The sequence below is a fragment of the Amblyomma americanum genome, chromosome 3 (assembly GCF_052857255.1).
Source record: "Amblyomma americanum isolate KBUSLIRL-KWMA chromosome 3, ASM5285725v1, whole genome shotgun sequence".
Classification (NCBI taxonomy): Eukaryota; Metazoa; Arthropoda; class Arachnida; order Ixodida; family Ixodidae; genus Amblyomma; species Amblyomma americanum.
The window spans coordinates 45,785,010-45,810,356 of NC_135499.1; the positions used below are offsets into that span (position 1 = coordinate 45,785,010).

The 25,347-nt window shown below is 43.7% G+C and overlaps 1 long non-coding RNA gene and 1 pseudogene across 1 annotated transcript; one reads left to right on the forward strand and one right to left on the reverse strand.

Moving 5' to 3' along the window:
- The first annotated feature begins 6,326 nt into the window (after positions 1-6,326).
- LOC144123705 (uncharacterized) lies at positions 6,327-7,687 on the forward strand (annotated as a pseudogene).
- Positions 7,688-10,439: 2,752 nt separating this feature from the next.
- On the reverse strand, positions 10,440-16,456 carry LOC144124568 (uncharacterized). Its single transcript, XR_013313230.1, has 3 exons — positions 15,920-16,456; positions 11,484-11,695; positions 10,440-10,812 (listed from the first exon to the last, which is right to left on the reverse strand). It is a non-coding gene; the product is annotated as an uncharacterized LOC144124568 (long non-coding RNA).
- Positions 16,457-25,347: the final 8,891 nt, after the last annotated feature.

The following is a 25,347-nucleotide window of genomic DNA, read 5'->3' on the forward strand; positions in this document are numbered from 1 at the left end:
CTTAACTCAGCAGACCAGAATGCGCTTTACAAATTTAAATCTGGACAGCGAACGTTGCATGTTGCGAGCACCTTTATTTCTGCTACGATATGCAGATGAGAAAATAAAGAAAACAAACACAGGGTACGTTCGCCTTGCCACCGAAAGCATTTCTACGCTGTTCTAAGAGCGCCTACCGTAATCAATTAATTTGCTTGTGCGAAACTCATTTGTGCACTCACGATATCTCCCTTCTGCCTGGTTAGTCACCGCGCGAAGAGGTTGAGTGGGTTTTACGTCCGCCTTGACGTATGCATTTCTCCTCCCCACGGGCAGCATTCTCTTGATGAATCAGACAAGTGAATTGTACGGCGCATGCCATACAATTCACTTGTCTGTTATGTAATAATGTTTTACAAGCATGTGTTTTTAAATATCATCTCAATGGTCAACGGTCAATTATCTACGCAGTGGTCTCTATAACACTGCAGATATTGCTTCCAGATTCACACTGAGTCGGAGCCGCCTTGTTAGCAAGCCTCGTTCCCAAACGAAGTTCGCAGCTTTTTCAAAAGGAGAGGAAAATCGTGTCTCAAAGTCGGATACCCCACGAGTTTCCCTTATGTGCCAAAAATCATTTTGGTTGTTCAAAATGCGCCATCGAAGGACCTCTTTGAGATACAAGGCAGCGATACATGCTTGAGGTAGTGGACTGTATTGACCGCGTGCAAGCTTGCCGCGGAATACCAAAGGGAAAGTGATAAATACTGTATTATCTAGATATTGACTCAAATTTTACTTATAGTTCTGGGTTTCTGTTTCCTAAAACGGTGATCTAGAATACGTCCCCTGCTGCTGCCACGTGTCCCACACAATAACAGCATATCGAACGATGGCGAACTGAAAAATCGGGTTTATCTTTAATGCAGTTAAGAGTTGACACTTTAGCGATATTAGGGATGCCTACTCTATAAGGGCTCTTCAGAGCAGGTTACAAATTAGTAAATCGAGGCGAAGCGCGAACGGTGTTCTAATAATTTGCTTCTATTGTTACGTTAACAAAAATCTTACATCCCGTTGTGATGAAATGTGCTCCTTTGTATCGTTTCATGATCTGGCTATGTTAGCGTACTTTGTGGTTAATCTGCATAAGCTGCAACACAGGTATACGTGATGCCGTATTAGACGGTACCGGGTGAATAGAAAGCGTCTGGCGACGATTAACTTGCATTGAGATCGCCCAACACTACGTAGCAGGAAACGCAAAAAGTGCCGTTTCCCTACATAAGATTATACAAATTCTTTTTCTGGATTTATTGCTGCCAATATTTATTTCTATAGTATCCAGATGCGCCCCTGAGTAATTTCTTTTTATTTTTACTTTGTTTCGCCGCAATTTTAAAATCCGGATTGGTTCCTAAATAATTTTTCTGTCTCCTTTTTACTCATTTTCTCTCCACATCGCCTCGTTACCTTCAATGTGCGAAATAATTATAACATCTAAATAAACAGCCCGTTCGTTAGCAAGGTTAGAAGTTGGGCTGGTTGGTGCATTATCTTCTTCGTGTCTCTTCTTTGTCTCTCGTGCAGCGCTGTTCCTGCCAAAACACTTTATTTCGTATTGTGGCTAGGAATGATAGCTACGTCACAGTTTTCCCTGTGAACACGTCAGCAGACACCTTCGTTCCCTTAGGAGCCAGACCAATTCTCTATCTCACCCTCTCCCACCGGCCGCAGGAAAGGAAGTTGATATCATTAACGGAGAGAGGGGAGATAATCTTCACTCTTACTCTGCACATTTTTTCTGGAGGGATTCTGTTCCCGCGAAAGTTGCACCTCCGGAATTGCTTCGTGCAAATCATCCCTGCTCTTCCTGAAAACATTGAGACCGCTACCACCTCTTAACCGAACAAGTAGAGAGCAAAATCTCGATATATATAATAAACAGGCCGTTAGGAAAGCCAAGATTCACTTGCAAAGGAACATAGCTCGGCTAAGGAATCCTCTTTCCGGCAACACCGCAACCACATAAACCAGAAAGGCTGAGTGGACAGGAGCGAAATGTATCACAGAGAAGCCGGAATGAGGCGTGGCAGAGCTTCCGTCTTTACTGGGCACCTAGATTGCACTCGTAAAATTCCGTGGAAGAAATAAGACCCGGGAATGAAGGAGGCTACATGCGCGCCTGGAGACAGCATCTGGGAGATCACTCATACGCGTCCAAGGCGTGTGTACGCATGCAAAGGAAGTACGCGATTGCGAAAGCAAATGAGTACTACTGCAGAAATACGAATCCGGGCCGGACACAATATAAGGATATTCGGCCACAATACATAGCGGGAAGTCACTCTGGGCGCCGCTCAAGATGGTTTGCGAACGCTCAGTGCGAGGGAAGTACCGTGATTTTGACAGCGGAGGTACAGTTCTTCAATCTCTTGCCGGCACTATTTTGAAGCCTGAGTGCTCAGATTTATCATTTGCCTAAAATTTTTACAATCTAATCTTTGGTGGAATACTGTGGCGGCTACGTTTCATAGAGAGAGGGAGGGGGCTGAGGATGTTAAAACCGAAGGTGTGTTCTCTACACCTAAATCGGAAACAGAATTTTAGGGACGCAATGGAGAAACGGAAAAGTTAAGCTAAATGTTTGCTTGTACCTCACCATGCTCACTGCAAAACTTGCACAAAATCACAACATGCCCAATTATCGATGATAGTGAATTTTTATGGCGCAAGTTCATCTGCGGCCAAAGCGCGCCATGGCACAAGGAGTTTTATGACTGCTCAAGTTGTGGTCAAAGACCCGTTTCCCAAGCATTTCACCCTGATTAAGCCGAGCAGCAGGCCAGAGGAAGCTTGTACCTATTGTATCACCGGTGGGTACCCAGAGGAACTGGTGATCGAGCCCCGCCCCTCCCGAATGCGAGGCAGGTGCACAAGCGACTAGGCCACCGCTCCGGTCTTGCCCAATTATAGCAGTGTTTACTGCTCACAAGCGACGAAACGAAAAATATACATACACCAAAGAAGCAGCTTATGAAATGTACCTTTACAACAACGATGCTTCATAATTACATTAACATCAATTTTTTTGCTCACTTTTTACATGTTACAGGAGGCAAATCTGTGTGGCTCGTCAATGAGCGAGAGCTGGCGCATTTGTCAGAAGACAAACTGAAAAAGCATGAAAATCTTCAATCAATCAATCAATCACTAAATTAATCAATCAATTATTTGGTCAATCAAACAATCAATCAATTTATTTCACACTACGGAAAACGCTTTACGAGCTCAAGCCAGCCAAAGCCTCATTGGGCTTATAATGCAACACCTAGCAGACAGCGACAAGTAACGTGCAGTGCTCAATATTCTGCGAACCAAGGCTATTCGAGGTCTAAGAAAAACTGCTTAAGCAAAGCATTGATGAGAAGGTAATTTTTTTTATGGAGCACAACTTTTTTCGTCTGGTTTTCGTTTTTCATCGAGTTTTTGGCTTCATTTATTGTATCACTTTCGCAAAATCAGCATTCTTATTTTACCATGAATTTCGCTTTAAGAACAATGTACTCGTTGCTACGTATCAACAATGTTTGATCATTTTAATCCGCGCTTAGAAAAACACTTTTGTTTAAGCCTGACGCACTCAATAAGTAGAGCAACTGTTTGCCACAGCTCGAGTGCAAATGTTTTTTTGTCCGGGGCAGACTGTCCTGATTAGAAAGCCTGTTATGTCGCTCTATAGAATGAATGCAATTGAACTTACCTTTTCTGCATTGACGCATGCAACATAGAACGTTTTGCTAGGAGAACATATGAAGGAATCCAACAGCCATCAGAACCGAGGCTACCTTCATATGTATCTCATAAGAAACACCACATTATCTCTTGCTATGTCTGCTAAATTTGCTTTCAGAAGTAAGTTATGGTGACCGGTATTTTAAGTTGTTCGCGAAGGAGAGAAGTGTTATGTGGACGAAGGCTGTGCACCAGCCATTATCAGCAACTCACAAGCGAAGCGAGCGACGAAGCGAGCTACCCTCTTTTCTGAGTAATTCGACAGCACATCTCCGCATCGTGAACACAGCAAAACCGATTTTCGCTGTTCTGAGTTTCGTCCCCTACAAATGTGCAGCAGCTGATGCTTGAATCCTCTCTACAATCTGTTTGCGTGCAAGTAAAAAGGGAATTCAATTACTGAGTTAAAGTTTTAGAGCATATTGTTTTTGAACGCTGGTACACTACCTTAGCATTACCAATTGGAATCATCAAATTATATATCACTCTAAATTTCCAATATTGATCCGATTTATATTTTAGTCGATGGAAACTTTAAATAATATATTTGAAATGCTGATCTGTTGCATGTTCTCGCAGAGTATGGAGCGTTTGACGTTGTCGGACGCTCCCTTAAAGTCGAGTACTAGAATAGCTGTCACGGATCTCCCCGGAGAACACTCGGACCGAAAGAATGGACTAGTCGACAGGTGTACCACACAGACGCACATTTAATACAGCCTACGTGACACACACACTAGCACACAAAACTAATAAAACTAACACAAAATACAAAGGCTATAAATACACACGACCCGGGAACACTGCTACCAGTGTCTACTCCTAGCGTGTTACTGTTAGTGGTCGGCTTTCATGCTCACGATTGGTTCGATGCGGCTGCGGCGTTGTATGGGTCCAGTAGCCAGCGTCGAGGTAGCGTTCGACATGCTTGTGCTGGCGTCGCTAGCGGTGTCGTTGGCGGTGTCGTACAAGCTCCCGGTCAAAACGCCCGTGGAGTTGATGCCGGTGTTGTTTGCGTTGGGGACACCGCCCGGATGGGTGGAATCAGCGCTGGAGACACCCCTGGCCGTAGCAGGTGATAGCGTCCTCTGTTAACTCCCCGGAACAGGCTCAGGAACGGCAGGAAGTTCACGATGCGAAGCCGTGGAACGCGAGATCACCGGAGCAGTAGCCGGCGTCGCTCTCTTCCAGCCGAAGCGTCCCTGACGCACCGGAGCCGCCGCTTTTGTGAAATTCCCCCTCCCCCCCCCGTGCCTCGCTCTCCCTCGCCCTTTTATAGGAAGGAAGGAAGGCCTCAGACGTTGCTGGCACATACCCACTACGAGGGAGTGGCATAGCCTTGGCGTTAGTTCACGTAAGCCTTGTCGTCGTCTTCTCCTTCTTCTCTTCTCCACAATCATCTCTCTCCACCTCATCGAATGCTTCTTCTTCATCATCTTTAGTCTTCGGTTAATGTACGTCGTCTTCTTCACACCTCTTTTCTTCAAAATTTTATGTACGACTCCCTATTATATGTGACAAGGACCTCCTCTCTGAAGAGTTTTTCAATGAAAAATTACTCACGTCATCCTCATCTTCAAGCCATCCAGCCAACTGACTATCTTCTGTGGCGATACCGGACCGAGCACACAACACACCGCAGATGTCCAGCACACACCAAAGGCACACCATCACTAACACAGCAAACTCAACTGCATTTTCGGAACATTAACACACCGCTGCCGTTTTTCGTACAGAATCCTTAATAAACATGTTGATGTCCACAACACACTATCCTGTATAATCACATAACAACAAAAAAACAAGATAAGTACCAGAGATAAATTAGCACAGCAACAACAAGAAGATACATTCCAGAAATACCTAGAGCTGTTTATTTGGCTCTATCTGTATACAGGTCTAATTTGTAACATATGATCTTCGTTTTGCCTGACCTATCCGAAAACATCTCCCTTGATTTGGAGTAGAGCTGTGATCGTCAGACTTCATTTACACTGGGCTTCATTAGTACCTTATTCCCTCCTGCATTTTTCTTCCCACTGCACGTGGGCACCTCGGCAACATCACCCGTCTCCTTTGCCACTACCTAACTAGCTACCTTGGAGCCATATCGTACGGGACCTCTTCCTTCGTATTTTTTCAACATATTTAGATGGAAACCCTTAGTGTTTACTAATAACTCATAATCATGTCATTTTTCTTCTGCGTCACAAAGTAAAGGCCCTTCCACTGCAGCAGTAACTTATTATGATGCGTGGGTAGCTGGACGAGAACCCTGTCGTCCGGATTCGGATTCCTGTGAATGGCTTTCTTGTCATAATATCCTTTATAGCGTTCGCGCGACCTTTCCAGGCCTTGATGTGCAACCTGCATGTTTCCTCCAATTCGTCCCGCAACTCAAGTACGTAGGTGTATGTTGTCTTGAGATCTGATGCAATCTCCTTATTAGCCCACAGCTCCTTGAGTATTGTAAGTGGACCTCTTGAGTGAGTATTGTAAGTGGGCTTGGTGACTGTGCCTGTGCACGGACCACTAATCAGTTCACTCTCGCTATGCAGATGGTTTACTGCGTTGTGCGCCTGTTGCTGCCTGCGCTTGCGCATGCGGCATCGCAAACCACATCGGAATGCGGAATCACCGATCCTTGAAGCTACGGACCCACTGCCCGGCTCCTACCTGTCGGCAGGCTGCAGTTCCTGCCTAAGCCGCATGGGGCACACTGGACAGCGGAACTCTCCAAAGCTTGGGCTGCCGCATCATCGTCGATAGCAACGAGTCTACCAGCTATAAAGGAACAAGCGCCTTCGGCGCAATCCTGTGGGCTTGGTGACTATGCCAGTGCATGGACCACTAATCAGTTCACTCTCGCTATGCAGATGGTTTACTACGTTGTGCGCCTGCTGCTGCCTGCGCTTGCGCATGCGGCATCGCAAACCACATCGGAATGCGGAATCACCGATCCTGGAAGCTACGGACCCACTGCCCGGCTCCTACCTGTCGGCAGGCTGCAGTTCCTGCCTAAGCCGCATGGGGCACACTTGACAGCGGAACTCTCCAAAGCTCGGGCTGCCGCATCATCGTCGATAGCAACGAGTCTACCAGCTATAAAGGAACAAGTACCTTCGGAGCAATCCTGTGGGCTTGGTGACTGTGCCAGTGCACGGACCACTATTCAGTTCACTCTCGCTATGCAGGTTGGTGAACCTTACCTTAAGCTTGCAAAAAAAACGAGTAATTATTGCCTGGTACAGCTACCGAGCCCACGGTACTGTGTTACTATTATTGCTGAATGTGCTGTTGTAATGCACTCGCTACTACTCCAAGCTGGAGATATTCAATCTAACCCTGGCCCTTCTACTGAAGCCCTTCTCGCGGAATTGCGTAGTCTGACTAGCGGCCAAACGAAGGTAATTGCAGAAATACAAGGCCTGAAAGCGCAACTCGGCATTACTGACAAAACAATAGGGAAATTGAACGAAAGACTAACAGATCTCGAAAATCGTTATCATGCCTTGGTACCACTGCGGAAAGAAATTGAAATCATGCGCATTGACACAGAGCGCACTGCCTCTCGAATTTCGGAGCTGGAAGCTCGTATGGATGACGCCGAGAACCGTTCGAGGCGGAACAGCCTAATCTTCTACGGCATCCCCGACCCCTCCTCCTCGGAAACATTCGCAGAGACAGAGCAGTTGGTCGCAAACCTTTGACGGGATAATTTACAGTTAACCTTGGAACCAAAGGATATAGAGCAGCGCATCGCCTCGGCCTTCCCTCAGCTGGTCGCTGCCGGCCCATAATAGTAAAGCTTGCATCACACAAGACCAAAGCTGCAATATTGTCAAATGGCCGGATGCTGAAGGTGGATCCGCACGATGGACCGAATCGCAGACCTCGCCGAACGAATCCGTGACGTCATGTTCCGTCCGCGGGCTAAAAGCATTCACACGACGGACGTGAATAGCAGACGACAGAGCGGACGGAAACGGAAAGAGCAGCCAATCTCTCGACACCAGGTTTACAGCGAACGGCAGCTGAGACCTGGTTCGAGAGTAGTCTTTCTTTCTTTCTTTCTTTTTATTTGTTGCTTAGACGTTTGCCTAAGAAGGGGCTGAGGCTAAAGGCACAATGTTGCCTGACAGGGCCTCAGCCCCCTACTACATGACAAACAAACATACAAATTACAAATTATAACAGTCCGGCGGGCCGGTAAAAAAAAGTAGGCCAGATGTAAGCGTTATACAGAGGAAAATACATACGAAAAAAAAAAGACAGAAGCGCGTGACAAAAAATTTGCATAATAAATGTACGATGAGTATATAAATAAGAAACAAGGACCAAGACATACATGAAACACTACATCAAATAACAAAGTTCTACTTAAGGCTTGTTCTAGCCTACTAAAAAACAAGACATTATGTACATATAAACACAAAAAAGAGTACAGAGAGGCGAACACAGAATCAGCAAAAAAAAGAAAAAAATAGACCACAACTTGCTCGCATAAGAAATTTTAGCGATTGCTATAGGTGACATCGCTGCAGAGAAGAGCTCCCTTACATTCGTTTTTGAAAGTGGAGAAGGGTTTACTGTAATTAATATTTATATCTCTTCTATTGAGAATTCTGATAACTTGAAAAGAAAGTGCTTGACGACCATAATTTGTCCTTATCCTCGGCATCTCTATTTTCGGGTCTCTGATAGCGTACAAGTTTATTCTGTCTGTCAAAATGGAGGTGCAGCGGAAGCGGCAGTTGGCAGCGATCGCTGCAGTGGTAATCGAATTAGACCAGCTCGATGGTGATTGTGATAATTACTGCGCAAAACGCAGTTGCTGGCAAAGGAACTGGATTGCCAAAAAGGAGCTCGGGTTGCAAAACCAGTTGTACGAGAAGCTTTTGGAAGCAGATCGAGCCGAATACCGCCGGCTGCTCCGAGTAAACGAAGAACAATTCCTGCAGCTGTTGGCATGCGTGGGTCCACGGATTGAAAGGCAAGATACTGTCATGAGGATAGCCATTCCTGCGAAGACAAGGCTGCAGGTGACACTACGGTACCTTGCCTCAGGTGAGTGTCGTACTTTTCTGTGTAGGTGCTTGTAGCGGCAGTGAAGAGGAAGTTTTTTCTTTCTTTGGGGGCAGCTGAAGGGAACGTGTTAGTGTGGGAATCTTATTCCCGGAATTGCTTCAGAAGTGCATTTGACGATAAAGATAAAATGAAGCTGGTGGGGGCTCCGCATGTCTAATAATTGGTGCTTTACTGCCGCTCGATACTATTTTACCAGTCTACGGGTCTTCAAGTTAGCGGCACCATGTAACACGAGAACTTATGAAATGTGTTGTTGCGACATATTCGTTTGCTTTGATTGTTAACATCTTGACATCCACGAGATGCAAAGGAATGGGGACTTAGTCACCCGATAAGCTTCGTTACGCTAGAGTAACAAACATCACAAGGGTTGCTATATTCTGGTGCTCTTGTGAAACAAATCCCAAATTAAACATTTTTGTGCACTTCTTTTAATTTGCTATCGAATTTACATTGCATTATGCTCTGTCTTCCCAGGAGAGAGCCATCATTCACTGAGTTGCCAGTTCCGGCTCGGCCATTCAAGCGTGAATGATATCATTCATGAAACCTGCATGGCTATATGCCATGAACTGAGAGCGGAGTACATAAAAACGCCAAAAACAGAGGAAGCGTGGACAGAAGTAATGCACGACTTTGGACGTCAATGGAACTTCCCCAACTGTGCCGGAGCAACTGACGGCAAGCATGTCACCATTACCAAACCTGCCAAGTCGGGCTCGGTCTACTATAACTATAAGAAGACGTTCAGCATAATCCTGTTTGCTGTGGTGGACGCCAACAAAAGGTTTATCTACACTGATGTTGGTGCACCAGGATCGCAAGGAGACGCGGGGGTCTGGCAAACAACACCTCTGCAGAAAGATATCGCCAACGAAACAGCCGGCCTCCCAGACCGCGTGAAAGTGGCAAGTTAACCTGACATTGTGGTGCCACCTGTATTAGTTGGTGATGATGCATTTCCAATAGGCAGGAATCTCATGAAGCCGTTCAGCGACAGAATGCTCACTGAGGACAAGAAGATATTCAACTACAGGTAAATACTGAATACAACATTTCGAGCTTTAAAACTGTGATTCCTGCAGTCACTTGATCCAGATGTTTGATAGTACATCATCTCGTCCTCCCCTTTTCATTGTTTTAGGCACTGTCCGTGCCTGTTCTTGCACTTTTGTGTGCGTGCTTTGTAGACTGATTTGTATTTTTGCTTTTCAGGTTGTCCTGTGCACGACGCGTTGTTGAGAATGCCTTTGGAATACTTGCCAATCGGTTTCGCTGCCTCCACACCGTGATCAATGCCAAGCCAGAACGTGCTACAGCGATTGTGGACGCGGCGTGTGTGCTACACAACTTTTTGGGAATGGATGGTATAAGTGATGGAGATGCACATCTCAAGCTTGGCAACACCTCAGAACTTTCCATGCAGCCTTCAACTCGTGGACAGAGTAATGCCATCGGTGCAGCAGTACGACAAAAATTGTGCAACTTCTTTGGCAACGAAGGTGCTGTGCCATGGCAGCGTGAGGCTGCCCACATAGACGTGAGCAAGTATTGACAACAGTGAAACAGTGTTCAAATAAAATGTTTAAAAAAGTTTTTATTCCCGACTCACTCATATCACTTGAAAATCTCTCTGACCTTCAAAATCTCTGCCTGACAGGACAGCACTTTCTCTCTGGGCACAGATTTAATATGTGCAGCAACCAGTTTTCCGAATTGGTCTGCTGGATCCTCTGGCTGCACATGCACTTAAAATGAACTGGCCAATTTTTTCAGTATTTGCTGGCGGTCGCTCCAGCGAGCACTCGACTCTTGAGTCCGTTCATTTCTCCTCCTCTTCTTGCCTGGTTGCTGACCTGGAGAGGGTGGGGATGGTGCTGCCTGGGTTTCAAGTAGGCCAGACTCTGCTGCAGTTCCCCCTACATCTTCATTTGTGTCTTGCTCTGGAGACTGAAATGATAAAAAATAATAATGGTCCTAATTACTGCTTTCAGTGTGTTCATTACACATGGTCGGAGGTCTTGAAAGTTATTGTAATTGTTACGGAAAAGTAGCAAGTACAGTTATTGCAGGAAAATTTTTTCTCGAACCTCCTATTCGAACTTAAAAACATAAGTACATACTGAACTCTTGCCCCAAACGTGCAGTTCTTACTGCAAGCATAATATCAAGGAAGCCAACAGCCATATAAAGCCAGGAAAAACAAGGCGAATGTTTCAATTTTTTTTTGTTTGTGGGGTTGACAAGTGAGATAGTAACTATAATTATATTATGCCTTAAAAATGAGTGGAAATATTCTTGAGCGATAACATTAGGATACTTAATTTCCCATTTATAAGGTCTGCAAACAAAAAGCAAGCAATATTCCCCTATGCTTGCCTGGTCTCCGAAAGCGGCTGGCTTTCGTATTTGTTCCATAACGAGCCCCTCATTTCTCTATCCTTGTCCGCTCTGCAGGCTTAATCTGCTATTTTTACTGGAGGTCATGCGCACATGCGCTGCGCCAAACAAACGGGTCACAGGTTTTCGCATTTTCCAAGCTTTTGACAGGAAAACTGCCAATAATATACTACTAATATTGTGAGGGTCAGATATGCGAGGCGTAAAACAAAATATCTTACCACTTCTGCGCTCGCTGCATTGCCTTCGTACTGCCCGTTGATTGAGCGGTGAGTCGGCATTCGCACGCCATCTAAGAATTGCAGGGTCCTGAAAAATTTCCACTTCCCAGTGTACGCCTCGTCGGCTGCCTGGCCACTTTTTGTGGGGAGCATTTTTTTCTTCTCTAGGCGGTACGTGCGCCTGTTGTTATTAAAGAAGGTCTTAAATGATTCTGCGTGAAATGAAAGAACAATACACATACATACAAGTTTTATTCTCCACAAAGAAGCGGAAGGAGGCGGAGGGAAAAGCCGTACATTTGTGGCTTGAAAAATCCTCCGCCCCCTTACAGTGCATACAGCAGCAGAGCGGGACAATAGACAGTCACATTTTTTTTGTTGCAAAGAGGAAAAAAAAAAATAAACAGCACTATATCGCATCACAAAATAAAATAAGCCTAAATAAGAGTTTCAATAGAACACTGGGTTTGGACTCCTGGAAAAACATTTTTTTTTTTGAAAAGTAAACAATGCAATGTAATTGAACATAAATATAGACCTGTGCGTTCATTCACAAAAAAGAGTATGAGTAGCAAAATATTTGTACATATTTGGAAGAGACATATTGGATACATCAGCGCCTTCTTTTTCTGCAGCATTCAATAATCGCGGAAGGTTATACCGGAGTGTTTGTTGTCCATAGGCAGTACGACATTTTGGAACTTTCCATCGTTCTGGAGTTCTGGTGCTGTAGATGGGATAATTGGGTTTTAGTTCTGCCATTTCAGTAAAAACTGTACTCTCTCGTTGGACACTTAAACGGTACTGCCTGCATAATTTGTATTCGTAATTATTTCTTACTTTCAATAAATTAATCGAAGCAAAGATATCTGAAGAAGGCGCTGTGTATTCAACGTTTTCAATTATTCGTACTATTTTTTTCTGTAGCCTTTCAAGCTTCAACAGATTAGTTTTTGTTGATGTTCCCCAGACTAAATGAGAGTAGTTTAGGTGGGAAACAAAGAGAGCATTATAGACCATTAGTTTAACTTTTTTTGGAAGAGTATAGCGGTTGCGATTTAAAATTCCAGTTATGCAGCTCAGTTTGCTGATTAGACGGTTTACATCATCATTGCATTGTAAAGTTGAAGTAAAATATACCCCTAACACCTTGACAGTATCTACCACATCAATGGCTGCGGATCTAAACATTACGGTTCCTTGTAACGAAATTTGTTTACTTTTTGGTCGAAAAATTACCACCTTTGTTTTGTTTGCGTTAAGTTTTAATTGATTGCTGGAAATCCACGAGTCCAATTTGCGCAGAAAAATATTTGCTTTAGTAATTCCTTCAGCTTCAGAACGTGATGGCACCAAAGCACTCGTGTCGTCGGCATATATAACGAACTTGGTATCTGAGCAGATGTGTACAATATCGTTAATGTACAAATTAAATAGGACAGGGCCTAAAATGCTACCCTGTGGGACTCCTGAAATTATTTTTTTTCTGTGAGAAATGAAACCATTTATGTCGACATATTGAAATCTATTTGATAGATAACTTTGGAGCAGGGCCAAAACATGTCCCCGGATACCATAATGATGCAGTTTTTCAAAAAGGATAGTATGACTAATATAATCGAAAGCTTGGCTAAAATCAACAAAAATACCGATAACAATACATTTCTCTTCAAAATGTTTTAGAATATATTCCTTATGGTCCAACAGCGCCAGCTCTGTAGACCTGTCCCTTCTAAAGCCATATTGCGAAGTAGTTATTATATTATGCTTGTTGCAGAAGCGCGATATTCGATCTAGGATGATTTTCTCGAGACCTTTCGAAAAGGCAGGAAGAATTGACACCGGTCTGTAGTCAGATACATCATTTTTATCACCTTTCTTATATAAGGCTATCACACGGGCGACTTGCATTTTTGTTGGAAAAACAGCTGTAGAAATGCAGAGATTAAAAATATGCGCTAGAATGGGGCTGATTATACGTATCACATACTTGACAGGTCTAATTTGTATACCATCTGCATCAACACTATGAGAATTATTTAAACTCAAAAAAAGAGAACACACTTCATTTGCATCTGTTGGTTCAAAAAATATTGTGCTAGAGTTTTTCTGCCCTAAAGTTTTGTATGATGTTGTCTGGTTTTTAGTAAAATCTCTGTTAACAAAGTAGTCATTAAAAATATTTACCATTTCTTCTCCTTTTCATAATTGTCCTTCGTGAAAAACTTCTTCAACTATCTGTTTTTTCTCGCTCCGACCCATCAGTGCATTTAAGTTATTCCACATTAAGTCAGTGCGCTTTACGTTGGAACCGAACATATTCTGATAGTAGAGTTATCTTGCTTTTCTTACCTGCTTAGTCAAGTCATTACGAAATTTTTTGAACGTAGCGAGATCAGATGCTGTACGAGTTCGCATAAATGTTTTAAACAGACGTTCTTTCTTTTCAATCTTCTTCAATAGGTACTTTGTCACCCAAGGTTTTCGACATCTCTTATTACCCGTGTGGCGTTGGAATACGAAGTGACGTTGGTATACCGAAAGAAACAAAGTCAAAAAGGCATCATAAGCTACGTTCGCATTTGTTGCCTGAAGGACGTTGTCTCAACAAACTGTTTCCAACTCATGATAAAAAGCTTCTAAGAGGGTAGGTGCAACAGGCTGAAAAAGATTAAACACTTTATAGTGGAAGTTTCCCCGAGTACTAAATTTTATGCTACAAAACACAGGCAAGTGATCACTAATAAGGTAAGTAAGAACACAGGAACTGACAAGGTTAGCATCATAATTTGTTATTACTAAATCTAGAATTGTTTGCGTGGACGACGTTAGTCGTGTGGGAGAAACAATATGGTTTATACAGCCATTAGATAGCAATACATTTTCAAAATCTGTTTTCTTCATACTATTGCTACTCATATCAACATTGAAATTACTGGCAAGTATCACATTGTATCTGTTTTGGTTAACAAATGACAATTATCTAAAAACAGAAAAAATTCAAGGAGAGAACCATCCGGAGGGCGATAACAAGTTGCAATTACAGCGTCTTTGATTTGCAGACAAATAATCTCAAAATTATCTGTGACACAAGAGAATTCTGAAAGCAAGGCAGGCTGTAACAGAGAGCCTACTAGCACAGACACACCACCACCGCGACGAGTAGTTCTAATAACAGGAAAAGTTGTCATATTAGGAAGGTTAAAAGTGTCACAACTGCTTGTTTGCCATGTCTCTGTTATCATCAGAACATCAAAACAATTCTCAAGCTTTTTTAACAAGGATTCTAGTTCAGCAACCTTGTTGAATACAGACTGTGCATTTAAGTGAAAACAACGAAGATAACCTTGTGTCTGACCACCAAGCTCTCTTAAGAGTTCTTCTAAGGTAACGTGCCCTAGGTGCGCCATTTCAAGATAAGGGTCACGGGTTTCCGACTACACGAAAAGGCATTTAGCTAACAAGTGTGGAGAGGTCACTTACGCTCTTGATAACCTTAGCGCCATCGCCACTCCTTCTACGCACCAAAATTTTCCCGTCGACGTGCCACACATATGCAAAGCCAGCCTGTTTAGCCCACTCTTTTGTGGCTTGCAACAACACTCTCGAATAGTTGGCCATGTTTTCTGTGATGTACACTGAGTCGCCTTTTTCCTTAGGAAACACCCTTTTCTGCAGCCAAGCGTCTCGAAGATCCTGCCTAACAAAACGGGCGATCACACCTTTTGTCTTTCCTGGTTTCGCCGACATCCTATGAAGTGCGAGGGTGTCCGCCTCAGTGAGATGGTTCATGCCAATTTTGTCTGCCACTTCGTTGACTTTTGACAAGAGGTCCTCTCCTGCCGCCTCAGGAATGCCATGAATCTCAATGTTCAAGCGCCTGCTGCGCCATTCTAAGTCATGGACACTGAGTTGTAACTGAGTTATATCTTTTGAGCCAGCATCTCTCTCCAGCTTGCCAATTCTGCCTTTAATTCCTTTCATTTCCTTATCCTGCGTATCAAGACGCTATTTTATAGTGGCAAACTCTTCATGCAGCATCTGGATTGAGCTCTCTACTGCATCTTGCTTTTCGGTAAGAGGGAGAAGGGCAGTCAATTTCCTGTTCATTTCCACAATTAGAACTTTCAGGTCGGGATCCGTATTAGAGTCACCGTTTGAGGCATCACCCTTTCCTCGTTTACACGCTTCACACTTCCAAGCCTTCTTAGTCGACCCTCGTTTTGAAGCAAATGTCGTTTCACTCATGCCTGAACATATCGCGCCATGAAAACGAAATTCACACTCACTGCATGTGATAGCGTTATCGTCATTCTTTAGCTTTTCGCGACATTTGCAACACCGATTCATGGTGACCAATATCGACTAGCAAGTTGGCAGCAGCGGCAGATAGCTAAGCAACATGCACGAACTTAATATGAAGAGGTTTGACCAACCTGTAAAACACAGCGAAGAACGGATTATTCCACGTCCGACCCGCTCCGCCGCTGCTGCCAAAGTGCCTGGCGAAGTACGCCCCCCGTTGCAAAAGTTTCCACAGCTTTCGTCACAGCCATCGGCTCCCGTTGATTGGCTCCGTCTCGCTGATATGGAAACGATGCTTGAGAACGGTGTTTGAATTCAGTCTTCCCAAGGAAAACCGGCCACGGTGAGATTCTTGTCCGAAGCACCGCTGAAACACTGCAGCATCTGCGACTGTAAAACACAGCGAAGAACGAATTATTCCACGTCCGACCCGCTCCGCCGCTGCTGCCAAAGTGCCTGGCGAAGTACGCCCCCCGTTGCAAAAGTTTCCACAGCTTTCGTTACAGCCGTCGGCTCCCGTTGATTGGCTCCGTCTCGCTGATATGGAAACGATGCTTGAGAACGGTGTTTGAATTCAGTCTTCCCAAGGAAAACCGGCCACGGTGAGATTCTTGTCCGAAGCACCGCGGAAACACTGCAGCATCTGCGACTGTAAAACACAGCGAAGAACGGATTATACCACGTCCGACACGCTCCGCCGCTGCTGCCAAAAATTATTATCCATATCAAACAAATGTACACCGGACTTTCACACAGTGCACTGCGTGTCAATCATGCTGCGTGTTTTTTTTTCGCAGCAGTTACTTTATCGTCACATCGTGAATTATGACGAAATAAGCAAGGCTACAAGAAAACACGAAAAAACAATAGGCGAGGTGCATTTCGGAATTTACAAAATATCACATACCTGTATGGTAGGGAGCGTAGGCTGGCCATTGTTCAGTCATTTGTTCAGCTAATTTATCCCACAACGCCTGCTTCACCTCGGTGTTGGAAAATCATTGCGGGCAATGTCCCAAAGCGTTGGGAACTGCTTTACGGGATTATTTAAGAAAAGCGCAACGTCGTCACACACTCATGGTGCGCACGTTGGGCAGAGAACGACGAAGACGCGACAATAGACATGCGCACACAAGCACACGTTTCGCATGTCGCAAAAAATGCACGAAAAGTAACAAGGTGGCCAGACAACGTGGCGTTTCATTCTGAATTCGTATTTGTTTCCCGCCAGAATCCCAAAGCGAAAAAGCGCCTTGCATTTTCCGTCCGCGTCATCCGTGGACATGAGTTGGTTGGCCTGAATTCGTGACGTCAAGCCTACGTATGCGCGGTTCGTCCGCGAAATCTGCGATTCGGTCCGTCGTGTGAATTCACCTTTAAAGTTACAAGCTATGGCATCGGTGAGGATTTCTCGCGCCCAGTCCAAAATGCGCTTAAACAACTAATTGCTTTTGCGAAAAGCAAGAACAAGCCATTTTCCGTCCGTTTCAAAACTCTGTATATGAACCAGAAGCGTTACGTCTTTGACGACAGTACTAACATCATCAAAGAATTATCATAGCAGACGAAGCACCAAAAAAAGAAAGAAAAGAACCGAGCATATGCTGTCTCTAGCGATGCTCTTTCACTTTCTGCAATTTACACTAACATCCGCAGTTTTCTTCAAAAACGTGAACGTATATCTAGCATTGTATTGTCCTCTAGCAGTAATGTACTAATACTTACCGAGACGTGGCTCACTCACGACGTGAGCGATACCGAAGTGCTATCGGACATCCCGAACTTTCGTGTGTACCCCAATGACCGTGCATCTACGCGCGGTGGTGGTGTACTGATTGCATTCCACGAACGATTTTCGTGTGCAGTCATCAATATTCGGTCACAGCTGGAGATATTATGAGTGACTATCCAATCACGCCCACACACCGTACTACTAGGCGTTTGTTACAGACCTCCCCACACTACTTCCGAATTTTGCGACCAGCTTAACCAAACCATGTGTCAGCTTATTGCTGCTCACCCAAATGCACACATACTACTATTTGGCAATTTTAACTTCCCGCAAATAGACTGGCACACTGACAATTTGTGTTCTTCGACAGGACTAACCGAAGCCAGGAACTTCCTCGATATCTGCCTCAATTTTAGCATGACCCAGCTGGTTTCTGAAGCAACACGTGTTTCACAGGATACATCCAAAATCTTAGATCTAATATTAACCAACAACCCCGAAAGCCTTTCGTACATCTATTATCTCAAGGAAATAAACGACCACAAAGTAATTCATGCTGGCTTTTCTTTTCGACTAACAAAGTGCGAAATGTACAAGAAAACGATACAGTTGTATGACAAAGGCGATTATGAAGCGATAAATGAGGGCCTTTGCACTATTTTTTCCACATTTAAGACAACTTTCCACCACCATAATGTTGACGCCAATTGGACACGTTTTAAAGAAAAGCTGAAGGAATTAACCGATAAATTTGTTACTAAAGTAAGTTTCAGAGCCAGTCCTCACAAACCATGGTTTACGAAAACATTAAAAAGGCTTGAAAATAAAAAGAAACGTCTGTTCCGGGTTGCAAAGGTTAGAGATCAAACAAATGCATGGGAGAAATATTATGAAGCAGATAAATACTACTTTTCTACTCTACATCAAGCAAAGCACTCTTTTTACCACTTAAAATTGCCCAAGCTACTAAAAACTAATCCCAAACAGTTTTGGAAAACACTGAAAGACGACGAACCGCGAGAAATCGTACTCACCAGTGACCTGAATGAAAGGATTACGGACGTAGACTGTGCGAACTTGTTCAACACCACGTTCGCTACTGTCTTTTCTGATGAAGGGACCGCACCCCCATGTTTACCTTTGCTTGACTTTCATTGTGATATGCCAGCGATAAATTTTTTGAAACTGGAATTTCATACATAATAGAAAATATTAAAATATCATCTTCTGCAGGAATGGACGAAATTAATACCAAAATCTTGAAAAACACCAAACACAACGTCTCACTTTATCTCACCCTAATTTTTTCACAGTCACTTTCTTCAGGAGTCATTCCAGACGACTGGAGGACAGGGAAGGTCGTTCCTGTTTTCAAGTCAGGTAGCAGAAATTCCCTACTAAATTACCGCCCTATCTCTCTAACAAGCGTCCCCTGTAAAATCATGGAGCATGTGATCTACTCCCACATAATAAACTTCCTTGACAGTAATCACTTTTTCCATCCTTCACAACATGGCTTCCGAAAGGGGTTGTCAAGTGACACACAGCTTGCAGTTTTTCTACATGTCATCCACACTAACCTGGATAGTAACATACATACTGACGTGATCTTGATTATGCTAAAGCGTTTGATAAAGTGCCTCACCAACGATTACTTGCGAAACTTTCCTCGTTAAATTTACATCCTACTGTCTTATCATGGATTGCAGAATTTCTTATTAATCGATCGCAGTACGTTGTTATAAATAATCGCCTATCCACACCGGTTCCAGTAACGTTCGAAGTTATCTTCGAGTACGATTTTTACCAGTATTTATAAAACATGTGGGGTAGGCGATTCCTCCTTTGTTTTGCCGGCGCCGCTCAGTTGCCTTGAGGGGTGGCCATTATCCCCTCCCGCTCCTCGTTTGTATAGGGTGAGCTAAATGGGGCAATCTTGCAGAAATTTGGATTCAATACTATGCATGAAGATTTTGGCGTAGGTGGGTGCCATCCTTGTACAAATGGCTGTGCCGTTAATTTGCAAATAGAGTTAAATTCGAAGTTATCTTCGAATACGATTTTCGCCAGTATTTCTAAAACACGTGGGGTAGGAGAATCCTCCTTCCTGTTTTGCCGGCGCCGCTCTGTTGCCTTGAGGGGTGGCCATTATCCCCTCCCGCTCCTCGTTTGTACAGGGTGGGCTTAATGGGGCAATCTTGCAGAAATTTGTATTCAATACTATGCATGAAGATTTTGGCGTAGGTGGGTGCCATCCTTGTACAAAATGGCTGTGCCGTTAATTTGCAAATAGAGTTAAATTCAAAGTTATCTTCGAGTACGATTTTCGCCAGTATTTCTAAAACACGTGGGGTAGGAGAATCCTCCTTCCTGTTTTGCGCCGCCGCGCTGTTGCCTTGAGGGGTGGCCATTATCCATTCCCGCTCCTCGTTTGTATAGGGTGGGCTAAATGGGGCAATCTTGCAGAAATTTGGATTCAATACTATGCATGAAGGTTTGGGCGTAGGTGGGTGCCATCCTTGTACAAATGGTTGTGCCGTTAATTTGCAAATAGAGTTAAATTCAAAGTTATCTTCGAGTACGATTTTCGCCAGTATTTCTAAAACACGTGGGGTAGGAGAATCCTCCTTCCTGTTTTGCGCCGCCACGCTGTTGCCTTGAGGGGTGACCATTATCCCCTCCCGCTCCTCGTTTGTATAGGGTGAGCTTAATGGGGCAATCTTGCAGAAATTTGTATTCAATACTATGCATGAAGATTTTGGCGTAGGTGGGTGCCATCCTTGTACAAAATGGCTGTGCCGTTAATTTGCAAATAGAGTTAAATTCAAAGTTATCTTCGAGTACGATTTTCGCCAGTATTTCTAAAACACGTGGGGTAGGAGAATCCTCCTTCCTGTTTTGCGCCGCCGCGCTGTTGCCTTGAGGGGTGGCCATTATCCATTCCCGCTCCTCGTTTGTATAGGGTGGGCTAAATGGGGCAATCTTGCAGAAATTTGGATTCAATACTATGCATGAAGGTTTGGGCGTAGGTGGGTGCCATCCTTGTACAAATGGCTGTGCCGTTAATTTGCAAATAGAGTTAAATTCAAAGTTATCTTCGAGTACGATTTTCGCCAGTATTTCTAAAACACGTGGGGTAGGAGAATCCTCCTTCCTGTTTTGCGCCGCTGCGCTATTGCCTTGAGGGGTGGCCATTATCCCCTCCCGCTCCTCGTTTGTATAGGGTGGGCTAAATGGGGCAATCATGCAGAAATTTGGATTCAATACTATGCATGAAGATTTGGGCGTAGGTGGGTGTGCCATCCTTGTACAAATGGCTGTGCCGTTAATTTGAAAATAGAGTTAAATTCGAAGTTATCTTCGAGTACGATTTTCGCCAGTATTTCTAAAACACGTGGGGTAGGAGAATCCTCCTTCCTGTTTCGCGCCGCCGCGCTGTTGCCTTGAGGGGTGGCCATTATCCCCTCCCGCTCCTCGTTTGTATAGGGTGGGCTTAATGGGGCAATCTTGCAGAAATTTTGATTCAATACTATGCATGAAGATTTTGGCGTAGGTGGGTGCCATCCTTGTACAAATGCCTGTGCCGTTAATTTGCAAATAGAGATAAATTTGAAGTTATCTTCGAGCACGATTTTCACCAGTATTTCTAAAACACGAGGGGTAGGGGATTCCTCCTTTGTTTTGCCGCTGCCGCTCTGTTGCCTTGAGGGGTGGCCATTATCCCCTCCCGCTCCTCGTTTTTCTTTCCTTTTTTATCGTCCCGGGTCGGCTCCCCGCGGCTGCGGTGTGGGCGGCGGGGGACAGTGCGTTTTTCGTTTTTACTTGTTCCCACTTTTTCCCTTTCTCTCTCTCTCTCTTTTCTAGAATTCTTTCCTTCGTGCCCATCTTCTTTCCAGCTTCCGTTTGTTTGTTTTGTTCATGGGGCGTACATGCGTCCCAATGCCAACTCCTTAAGAAGATGAAGATCCCTGTAACTGCAGTCCTGAGAAAGGACAGGCTCTGTCCGAAACCTCGACTCAAAATAAATCTATGGCTAACTGAAGCGTTTCACAACATTGCATTTTGCCTCTAGCAACACAATACCTATATATATATATATATATATATATATATATATATATATATATATATATATATATATATATATATATATATATATATATATATATATATATATATATATATATATAGGCAAGGTAAAAGAAATAACGGGCTCGTTTGACAAAGTTATGAAAGAAACGTAGTCACCGAAACTAACGTGCGTAAGGGAATGTTTTTTTATTTGTAGTGCTGATTAGAGGGAGAATAACACTTTGATTAATCTATCGCTCAAAAATATTACTTATAAAGCAGCAGAAAAAACAACCATGCTTCAGGTGGGATCCGAACGCACGACCTCCGAATATAGCGTCCGTTGCTCTACAAACTACCTAACTATATATATATATATATATATATATATATATATATATATATATATATATATATATATATATATATATATATAGCCAACAACAAACGGAAGCCAACAGTCACCGAAACCAAGGTGCACGGGGAAAGTTTCTTTTTTTTAATTGCTAGCGCCAATCAACTGGAGAATAATTGTTCGATTAATCTGTCGCTTAAAGAAAATTACTTTAAAAGCACCAGAAACAACAACCATGCCGCCGGTGAGATACAGACCCGCAATACTCGTAAGAGTTTTATTTTTCAGGAATGAAGCACTTCATAGTCGAAAATTTCGTTAGTGCTGTAACAGCGTAACGTAACCAACGAGGAATGTGGTTTGTTAACCTTCCTGTTTTGCCCTGGAGCTGCTGGATATTATTTGCTTTCCGCGGCAGTTTTTCAGTCTCCACGTTTGCTTAGTCGGCTACGCAATTAGTATCTCTGTCCCTACTTTTTTTTATCGAAAAAGAGAGGTTCGCTTTGTTTATTTCCGAATCATTTCTTTTTTGCTATTTTCGTGCTTTGTGTGGAATTCCAATTATTAACTATCTGCCACTCTTACCTGAAGTTTACAGAAAATACCTAATAAACGGCGAACAATAGATAAACAATAACTTAATACAGCGTTTCGTAGGTTAAATAAACTTTGGTAGCTGAAGATAGAATGCCTTTGGAGGGGCTCTACTTTTTTTTATTATTTTGAGACATTCAGTGCCTCTTTGCCTAATGGGCTTAACTCAGCAGACCAGAATGCGCTTTACAAATTTAAATCTGGACAGCGAACGTTGCATGTTGCGAGCACCTTTATTTCTGCTACGATATGCAGATGAGAAAATAAAGAAAACAAACACAGGGTACGTTCGCCTTGCCACCTAAAGCATTTCTACGCTGTTCTAAGAGCGCCTACCGTAATCAATTAATTTGCTTGTGCGAAACTCATTTGTGCACTCACGATATCTCCCTTCTGCCTGGTTAGTCACCGCGCGAAGAGGTTGAGTGGGTTTTACGTCCGCCTTGACGTATGCATTTCTCCTCCCCACGGGCAGCATTCTCTTGATGAATCAGACAAGTGAATTGTACGGCGCATGCCATACAATTCACTTGTCTGTTATGTAATAATGTTTTACAAGCATGTGTTTTTAAATATCATCTCAATGGTCAACGGTCAATTATCTACGCAGTGGTCTCTATAACACTGCAGATATTGCTTCCAGATTCACACTGAGTCGGAGCCGCCTTGTTAGCAAGCCTCGTTCCCAAACGAAGTTCGCAGCTTTTTCAAAAGGAGAGGAAAATCGTGTCTCAAAGTCGGATACCCCACGAGTTTCCCTTATGTGCCGAAAATCATTTTGGTTGTTCAAAATGCGCCATCGAAGGACCTCTTTGAGATACAAGGCAGCGATACATGCTTGAGGTAGTGGACTGTATTGACCGAGTGCAAGCTTGCCGCGGAATACCAAAGGGAAAGTGATAAATACTGTATTATCTAGATATTGACTCAAATTTTACTTATAGTTCTGGGTTTCTGTTTCCTAAAACGGTGATCTAGAATACGTCCCCTGCTGCTGCCACGTGTCCCACACAATAACAGCATATCGAACGATGGCGAACTGAAAAATCGGGTTTATCTTTAATGCAGTTAAGAGTTGACACTTTAGCGATATTAGGGATGCCTACTCTATAAGGGCTCTTCAGAGCAGGTTACAAATTAGTAAATCGAGGCGAAGCGCGAACGGTGTTCTAATAATTTGCTTCTATTGTTACGTTAACAAAAATCTTACATCCCGTTGTGATGAAATGTGCTCCTTTGTATCGTTTCATGATCTGGCTATGTTAGCATACTTTGTGGTTAATCTGCATAAGCTGCAACACAGGTATACGTGATGCCGTATTAGACGGTACCGGGTGAATAGAAAGCGTCTGGCTACGATTAACTTGCATTGAGATCGCCCAACACTACGTAGAAGGAAACGCAAAAAGTGCCGTTTCCCTACATAAGATTATACAATTTTTTTTTCTGGATTTATTGCTGCCAATATTTATTTCTGTAGTATCCAGATGCGCCCCTGAGTAATTTCTTTTTATTTTTACTTTGTTTCGCCGCAATTTTGAAATCCGGATTGGTTCTTAAATAATTTTTCTGTCTCCTTTTTACTCATTTTCTCTCCACATCGCCTCGTTACCTTCAATGTGCGAAATAATTATAACATCTAAATAAACAGCCCGTTCGTTAGCAAGGTTAGAAGTTGGGCTGGTTGGTGCATTATCTTCTTCGTGTCTCTTCTTTGTCTCTCGTGCAGCGCTGTTCCTGCCAAAAAACTTTATTTCGTATTGTGGCTAGGAATGATAGCTACGTCACAGTTTTCCCTGTGAACACGTCAGCAGACACCTTCGTTCCCTTAGGAGCCAGACCAATTCTCTATCTCACCCTCTCCCACCGGCCGCAGGAAAGGAAGTTGATATCATTAACGGAGAGAGGGGAGATAATCTTCACTCTTACTCTGCACATTTTTTCTGGAGGGATTCTGTTCCCGCGAAAGTTGCACCTCCGGAATTGCTTCGTGCAAATCATCCCTGCTCTTCCTGAAAACATTGAGACCGCTACCACCTCTTAACCGAACAAGTAGAGAGCAAAATCTCGATATATATAATAAACAGGCCGTTAGGAAAGCCAAGATTCACTTGCAAAGGAACATAGCTCGGCTAAGGAATCCTCTTTCCGGCAACACCGCAACCACATAAACCAGAAAGGCTGAGTGGACAGGAGCGAAATGTATCACAGAGAAGCAGGAATGAGGCGTGGCAGAGCTTCCGTCTTTACTGGGCACCTAGATTGCACTCGTAAAATTCCGTGGAAGAAATAAGACCCGGGAATGAAGGAGGCTACATGCGCGCCTGGAGACAGCATCTGGGAGATCACTCATACGCGTCCAAGGCGTGTGTACGCATGCAAAGGAAGTACGCGATTGCGAAAGCAAATGAGTACTACTGCAGAAATACGAATCCGGGCCGGACACAATATAAGGATATTCGGCCACAATACATAGCGGGAAGTCACTCTGGGCGCCGCTCAAGATGGTTTGCGAACGCTCAGTGCGAGGGAAGTACCGTGATTTTGACAGCGGAGGTACAGTTCTTCAATCTCTTGCCGGCACTATTTTGAAGCCTGAGTGCTCAGATTTATCATTTGCCTAAAATTTTTACAATCTAATCTTTGGTGGAATACTGTGGCGGCTACGTTTCATAGAGAGAGGGAGGGGGCTGAGGATGTTAAAACCGAAGGTGTGTTCTCTACACCTAAATCGGAAACAGAATTTTAGGGACGCAATGGAGAAACGAAAAAGTTAAGCTAAATGTTTGCTTGTACCTCACCATGCT